Source organism: Pseudophryne corroboree, chromosome 8 (assembly GCF_028390025.1).
Source record: "Pseudophryne corroboree isolate aPseCor3 chromosome 8, aPseCor3.hap2, whole genome shotgun sequence".
Taxonomy (NCBI): domain Eukaryota; kingdom Metazoa; phylum Chordata; class Amphibia; order Anura; family Myobatrachidae; genus Pseudophryne; species Pseudophryne corroboree.
Window position 1 is genome coordinate 247,621,023 of NC_086451.1, and position 8,441 is coordinate 247,629,463.

Consider the following 8,441-nt stretch of genomic DNA (forward strand, 5'->3'; position numbering starts at 1 on the left):
TAATGATTGGCAAAGATTGATGTATGGCAATATTGGAAATCACTAAAGAGAAATTGATAAAGAAGGCATAATCTGAAGTTCTACCATTCTGCCAAAAATATTCACAAAATAACATTAATATCAGGCATAGAACTTTAAGCAACAACAAAAAATGTACAATATAGAAGGTAAAATAGAAGAGAATATAGAAAAAAAGACAAAATAGAAGAAATAAAATAATCAAAATACTTCTCAGCATCAATTGAGAAACAAATCACAATCTATCTCTTGACATCTAGAACCCACAATACAATCTCTCTAGGAACAATTTACTAACAGTATAGTAATTGCTGCACCAATAGGACATTACACTTTTTACTTGAACCTCCTTACGCTCCAGTAGCCTCGCTGCTCAATAATAATCACAGCCGCACACACTCTTTTACTTTAAAAATGGCAGCATTGAAATAAACAGTAGAATATAATATCGGTGTGAGCTCAACCTGTTGGTGGATACCATAGGCCAGTGATGGCTAACCTTGACACTCCAGCTGTTGTTGAACTACACATCCCAGCATGCCCAGCATCAATTTTAGCAAGGCCAAATAGCAAAACTGTAGCAGGCCATGCTGGGATGTGTAGTTCAACAACAGCTGAAGTGTCAAGGTTAGCCATCACTGCCATAGGCATTGGTGCTCATACAATATACAAGTACAATTTTTGACTTTGGTAAGCAATGTCTCTTAAAGACAAATATCTACACAGTGGCAAACGAGGATTGTCTTGGGGAGGTTTCCGTTTATGTATGCATGTACATATGTTGTGTAATATATATATATATATATATATATATATATATATATATATATATATACAAACACTCACTTCTTCCAAAATAGAAAAAAGAATTAGACCAGCACTCACGTTTAGTAGGTGAAAAAAAGTTTTTTTTTTATTCCTGACAAACCATCTGGAAATACCCACTGCTACAGTCCGCCCAACAGCTGTTTCAACGCTTCATGGTTTTCATCAGGGGCAATTGTCACCCTGCCCGGAGTCCTTTTAAGTAGCAGAGAGAGCGCCGAGAGTTTTGAAACCGGAAGTCCGTCACCGGGAGGCAGCGCGTCATAGCAGCTGCCTGATTGGCTACTTCCGCGCACGTGGGTTGCGTTGCCATAATCAACAAACCCGGCTTTCTCCTTAGTAACCCACTCCGGCAGCGTGACGTAAGTGTAGTTCAGGCAGATCAGTATTCAGCGTACAGTGGCAGACAGGTGGAGTTGCTGCTGTCTAAGTCTCCAGCCATAGGCTTGTCCGTGGAGTAATTAACCCCACAGTGCGCCAACAGCATGGAGAAATGACAGTTCAGAAATATAGATCAATAATCAATATAGATAAATTAAATAAAGGTGGACAAACTGTATTAACTTGCACAGCAAGGGTGTACCAGCACTCAGGGGATATAGTGCCTCAATCTCTATATGCAGTACAATGCCATTAACTAATGAATCACAACAGTAAAAGTGGATGGTCACAAATATTATAATAATATAAATATTATAATAAGCCAACGTGAGAGACAATAATAATAAGTGCCGTGTAGTATCAAGAGCATAAAAGGAACGTCACCTGTGGGTCAAGAATTGTCCCTTGGTACAATACCCAGTATTCCCATGTTGTCTCCATGCATGGTACTAACTGGGCCCAACACTGCTTAATTGCCAAGTTCGGATGGGATCGGATGGTTTCCAGTGTGGTATGATTGTATCAGACAAATGTGCCCCTATGTAATTAATACACAGTGTGAAAGTGCCATCCCTCATCTCTCAATTATATCACGTCACAGTCCCGTGTAATAATGGACACCACCATTAATGCCAGTGTCTGGGAGACAGTAGGGAGGGGTGGGGAAGGCACACCAAGTTCCTTGATACAACACCCAGTATTCCCACCTTGTCTCCAAGTGTGGTACTGACTAGGCCCATCACTGCTTAATTGCCAAGATCAGACGGGATCGGATGGGATCCAGTGTGGTATGGTAGTATCAATCTCCATGGTATGTGGGATAGGAGTGCATTGAGAATTAGGAACCACTTGTTGTACGGAGAGATACAGGACAATCAAGGATCAGCAAGTGACAATTGATGAAGACATGTCATTAGTGATACAACATGACACACGGCGGTGTCTCTGAAAAATAAACCAAAAAGATTAGACTCTATACAGTAATGTGCAGAGTCAGAGGAAGCATCCTAGGCGGAATTCTTCATTGAGCCCATTGGGGGCCAATGTTTGTAATCTATCAATCCATTGATGTTCTCTCTGTAGTAGAATTTTGTTGCGGTCACCACCCCTTTGGAGCGGTGGGATTTGGTCCAAAATGCAACACTTGAGTTGGTTGATAGTGTGTTTTGCTTCCCTAAAGTGTCTTGCCACAGGTAAATTTGAGAAGTCACTTGAGGCCCCACCTAGGGTGATGCTCTTCTTGATTGTGGAACGATGTTGGCTTAGGCGCTCCTTTAGCATTCTGCTAGTCTTTCCAACATAAAGCAGGTTGCACGGACATTTCAACACGTAGACCACAAATTTACTGTTGCAGTCAAGTCTATGTTTAATGGTATAAGTCTTGTTATCCTGAGGGTTAATAAACCGATTGCCAAGTAGCAAGAAAGGACAGTTTGGACAACCTGTGCATTTATAAACCCCTGTTTTGGTAGTCAACCAGTGAGAAGGTGTATTCTTTTTTCTCTTAGAGAAATCTGTTACAACAAGCATGTCTTTCAAGTTAGGTCCTCGTATATATGCAAATCGTGGTGGTTGCGTGATGGCTTTTGCCAGACTTGGATCTGTGCTAATAAGATGCCAATGTTCATGGATCTTGTTGCGAATGAATTTAGAAGCAGTGGTATACATACTGACAAAATGAAATCTGTCATTGTCCCAGTTGGGGGAAGTGTCTTTACTAGATAGGAGTTCCTCTCTCCTTATCTGGCCAATCTTTGTAAGTGCCAGATCAATCTCCTCCTTTGAGTATCCACGATCGAGGAAGCGTTGACTCATAGATTGTAGAGCTGAGGGTATAGCAGAAGGGTCAGAGGTGATACGTAACACCCTGAGGAGCTGTGAAAACGGTAAACCTCTTTTAAGTGGTGCCGGATGGAAACTTGTAGAGAGCAAAAGTGTGTTTCTGTCAGAGTCTTTACAGTGAATCCTGGTGGTCAGTGTGTTGTTGGAGAGGAGGATGGATACGTCTAAAAAATTGATTTCTGTTTTGCTAAACGTGAGGCTGAATCTAATAGTGCCAGGGAGTGAATTCAGATGATCAATAAAGGTCAGGCGTGTTTTTTCTCCCCCATGCCAGATGAAAAATAGATCATCAATATATCGAACATACGCTGTCAAAAACCAACCAAAGACAGGGTGACCTGTGATGTGTTCTCGTTCATACGCTGACAAAAAGATGTTGGTGTATGCTGGGGCCATGTTCGACCCCATAGCAGTGCCCTGCTTTTGTAAGAAAAAACTATTTTCAAACAAAAAATTATTTTTGTTCAAAATAAGATTAATTAATAATATCATATATTCTGATGGAGGTCCAAAATACACGTCACTTTCTGTTATTAACCGTCTACATGATTCAATGCCAAGTGCATGTGGAATGTTCGTATATAGACTTGAGACGTCAAGTGTAACCAATAGTGCATCATCAGGGATGTGTTTAACGTCATCCAGTTTTCTTAAGAAATCTGTTGTGTCCTCAATGTAACTAGCTGCACTTTTAGCAAGAGGTTGTAGATAAAAATCTACAAACTGTGAGAGTGGTTGACATAAAGATCCTCGTGCTGAAATAATCGGACGTCCGGGGGGCGTTGTCAGTGATTTATGGATTTTTGGTAGCGTATACAGGATTGGGGTTTTGGGATGAGGTGTGGTCAGAAAGTCAGCAGTGGTCTGATTGATGTACCTGTTATTGACTCCCAAATTGATTATTGAGTCAATTTCCTTTTTGTACGTCCATGTGGGATCATAGGGGAGTTTTTGGTAGCAAGTTGAATTAGACAATTGCCCATAGGCCTCTTGTATATAATAATCATAGTCAAGGAGGACTATGCCCCCTTCTATTTTGGAAGAAGTGAGAGTTTGTATCAATTACCAGGACCCTGCACCTGAGCTTATTGTTATTGACATAGAGTGCTGTCATTTTTGTCATATTTTATATATATATATATATATATATATATATAGGGTGGTCTTCAGTATGCCGACTGACGGGATACCGGCGCACAGTAAACCGGCGCCGGGATCCCGACAGCCGGCATACCGACACTTATTCTCCCTCGTGGGGGTCCACGACCCCCCTGGAGGGAGAATAAATAAGCGTGCACCGTGCCCGTATCGTGGCGAGCGCAGCTAGCCCGCAAGGGGCTCATTTGCGCTCGTCACACTGTCGGTAAGCAGGCGGTCGGGCTCCCGGCGCCGGTATGCTGGTCGCCGGGAGCCCGACTGCCGGCATATCGTAGTGAACCCTATATATATATATATTTCATATACTGTATGTATTCGGCACTCCGGTAATAATTTGTAGATAGTACCTGGTGCCTTCTCATACAAAGCTGTTTGTTTCAAATAGGACCATACGTGAGTGGCACTCTGCGGTTTTTCAACAAGAACAGGACATCACCCCGTTACTAGCAGCAATGTTTCAGTTTTCATTAAGCCGTCATATACAAGATGTAAGCCTGATCACAGTTTAATAAAAACCAAAACGTTGCTGCTAGTAACGGGGTGATGTCCTGTTCTTGTTGAAAAACCACAGAGTGCCACTCACGTATGTTCCTATATATATATATATGTATATAATAAGATTTTAAACCTACCGGTAAATCTATTACTCCTGGTCTGTAGAGGATGCTGGGGACTCTGTAAGGACCATGGGGTATAGACGGGCTCCACAGGAGATAGGGCACCTAAAATGAACTTTTACTATGGGTGTGCACTGACTCCTCCCTCTATGCCCCTCCTCCATACCTCGGTTAGAGAACTGTGCCCAGAGGAGATGGACAATACAAGGCAGGATTTAGCAATCCAAGGGCAAGATTCATACCAGCCCACACCAATCATACCATGTAACCTGGAACATACATAACCAGTTAACAGTATGAACAAACAACAGTAACGGTCCAAGACCTATTCCAACTGTAACATAACCCTTATGTAAGCAACAACTATATACAAGTCTTGCAGAGTTTCCGCACTGGGACGGGCGCCCAGCATCCTCTACGGACTAGGAGAAATAGATTTACCGGTAGGTTTAAAATCTTATTTTCTCTTACGTCCTAGAGGATGCTGGGGACTCCGTAAGGACCATGGGGTTTATACCAAAGCATCCAATCGGGCGGGAGAGTGCGTATGACTCTGCAGCACCGACTGAGCAAACGCTAGGTCCTCATCAGCCAGGGTATCAAACTTTTGCTAAATTCTACAAGTGTTTGACCCCGACCAAGTCGCCGCTCGGCAAAGCTGTAATGCCGAGACGCCTCGGGCAGTCGCCCAAGAAGAGCCCACCTTCCTAGTGGAATGGGCTTTAACCGAATTTGGTACCTGCAATCCAGCCGTAGAATGAGCCTGCTGAATCGTATTACAGATCCAGCGAGCAATAGTCTGCTTCGAAGCAGGTGCGCCAATCTTATTAGCAGCATACAGGACAAACAGAGCCTCTGTTTTCCTAATTTTAGCCGTTCTGGCTACATAAATCTTTAAGGCCCTGACTACATCCAGGGATCTGGAATCCTCCAGGTCACTTGTAGCCACAGGCACCACAATAGGTTGATTCATATGGAATGAAGAAACCACTTTAGGCAAAAATTGCGGACGTGTCCTCAATTCAGCTCGATCCACATGAAAAATCAAGTAGGGGCTTTTGTGTGACAAAGCCGCCAATTCAGACACTCGCCTTGCTGATGCCAAGGCCAACAGCATGACCACCTTCCAGGTAAGAAATTTCAACTCAACCTTGTTATGCGGTTCAAACCAGTGTGATTTTAGGAACTGCAACACCACGTTCAGGTCCCATGGTGCCACTGGAGGCACAAAAGGGGGCTGGATATGCAGCACTCCCTTTACAAACGTCTGGACTTCTGGAAGAGAAGCCAATTCCTTCTGAAAGAAAATCGAGAGGGACGAAATCTGTACCTTAACAGAGCCTAATTTCAGGCCCATATCCACTCCTGTCTGTTGGAAGTGGAGAAAACGACCCAGATGAAAATCTTCCGTAGGTGCATTCTTGGTCTCACACCAAGACACATACTTTCGCCAGATACGGTGATAATGCTTAACCGTCACCTCCTTCCTAGCCTTTATTAAAGTAGGGATGACCTCTTCCGGAATCCCCTTTTTCGCTAGGATTCGGCGTTCAACTGCCATGCCGTCAAACGTAACCGCGGTAAGTCTTGAAATACACAGGGCCCCTGTTGCAACAGGTCTTCCCTCAGAGGAAGAGGCCAGGGATCTCCTGTGAGCATCTCTTGTAGATCTGAGTACCAGGCCCTTCGAGGCCAGTCTGGGACAACGAGTATTGTCTGTACGTTTCTTTGCCTTATGATCCTCAACACTTTTGTGATGAGAGGAAGAGGAGGAAATACGTAGACCGATTTGAACAGCCACGGTGTTATCAGAGCATCTACTGCCACTACCTGAGGGTCCCGAGACCTGGCACAATACCTCCGAAGCTTTTTGTTGAGGCGTGACGCCATCATGTCTATTTGAGGAGTTCCCCAAAGACTTATTATGTCTGCAAAGACTTCTTGATGAAGACCCCACTCTCCTGGATGGAGATCGTGTCTGCTGAGGAAGTCTGCTTCCCAGATGTCCACTCCCGGAATGAAGACAGCCGACAGAGCGCTTACATGATTTTCCGCCCAGCGAAGAATACTTGTGGCTTCCGCCATCGCAACTCTACTTCTTGTCCCGCCTTGGAGGTTCACATGAGCCACTGCTGTGACATTGTCTGATTGAATCAGAAACGGTAGGTTTCGAAGAAGACTCTCCGCTTGTCGAAGGCCGTTGTAAATGGCCCTGAGTTCCAACACATTGATGTGTAGACAGGACTCCTGGTCTGACCAAAGACCCTGAAATTTTTTTCCCTGTGTGACCGCTCCCCATCCTCGGAGGCTCGCGTCCGTGGTAACCAGGATCCAATCCTGAATTCCGAACCTGCGACCCTCCAGCAGGTGAGTACTTTGCAACCACCACAGGAGAGACACTCTGGCCCCTGGGGACAGAGTTATTTTCCGATGTAAGTGCAGATGGGACCCGGACCACTTGTTCAGAAGGTCCCATTGAAAAGTCCTTGCATGGAACCTTCCGAAGGGAATGGCCTCGTAGGCCGCCACCATTTTTCCCAGAACTCGAGTGCATTGGTGAACTGACACCCTTTTCGGTTTTAGCAGGTCTCTGACCATGTTCTGGATGTCCTGGGCTTTCTCTATTGGGAGGAAGACCTTCATTTGTTCCGTATCCAGTATCATACCTAGGAACGGTAGTCGAGTTGTCGGAATCAACTCTGACTTCGGTAGATTTAGAATCCAACCGTGTTGCTGGAGCACTCTGCCACACTGCTCAGCAATTTCTCCCTTGATCTCGCTTTTATCAGGAGATCGTCCAAGTATGGGATAATTGTGACTCCATGCTTGCGCAGGACCACCATCATTTCCGCCATTATCTTGGTGAGAATCCTCGGGGCCGTGGAAAGTCCAAACGGCAACGTCTGAAATTGGTAATGACAATCCTGTACAGCGAATCTCAGGTATTCCTGATGGGGGGCATATATGGGGACATGAAGGTACGCATCCTTTATGTCCAGAGACACCATAAACTCCCCCTCCTCCATGTTGGCTATTATCGCTCTGAGTGATTCCATTTTGAATTTGAATCTTTTTATGTACAGGTTTAGGGATTTCAGATTCAAAATAGGTCTGACCGAACCGTCCGGTTTCGGGACCACAAATAGGGTTGAGTAGTAACCTCTTCCCTGCTGGTGCAGAGGAACCTTGATTATCACTTGCTGTATACACAGCATTTGAATTGCAGCTAACACTATATCCCTTTCCGATGTGGAAGCTGGTAGGGTCGATTTGAAAAATCGGCGCGGGGGCACCTCCTCGAATTCCAATTTGTAACCCTGGGAAAATATTTCCAAAACCCAGGGACTCAGGTCTGAACTGACCCAGGCCTGACTGAAAAGTCGAAGACGTGCCCCCACCGGTGCGGACTCCCTCAGGGGAGCCCCAGCGTCATGCTGTGGGTTTTGGAGCAGCCGGGGAGGACTTTTGTTCCTGGGCACCTGCCGAAGCAGGTGCTCTTTTGCCTCTGCCCTTACCTCTGGCGAGGAAAGAGGATCCCTGACATCTTCTGGACTTGTGCGACCGAAAGGACAGCATCTGATAGGGTGTTACTTTCTTTTG

General features: G+C 44.9%; 2 pseudogenes; both read right to left on the reverse strand.

The window, feature by feature from the left end:
- Positions 1–1,629: 1,629 nt before the first annotated feature.
- Positions 1,630–1,749, reverse strand: LOC134950197 (5S ribosomal RNA; annotated as a pseudogene).
- A 157-nt stretch (positions 1,750–1,906) lies between these two features.
- Positions 1,907–2,026, reverse strand: LOC134953255 (5S ribosomal RNA; annotated as a pseudogene).
- Positions 2,027–8,441: the final 6,415 nt, after the last annotated feature.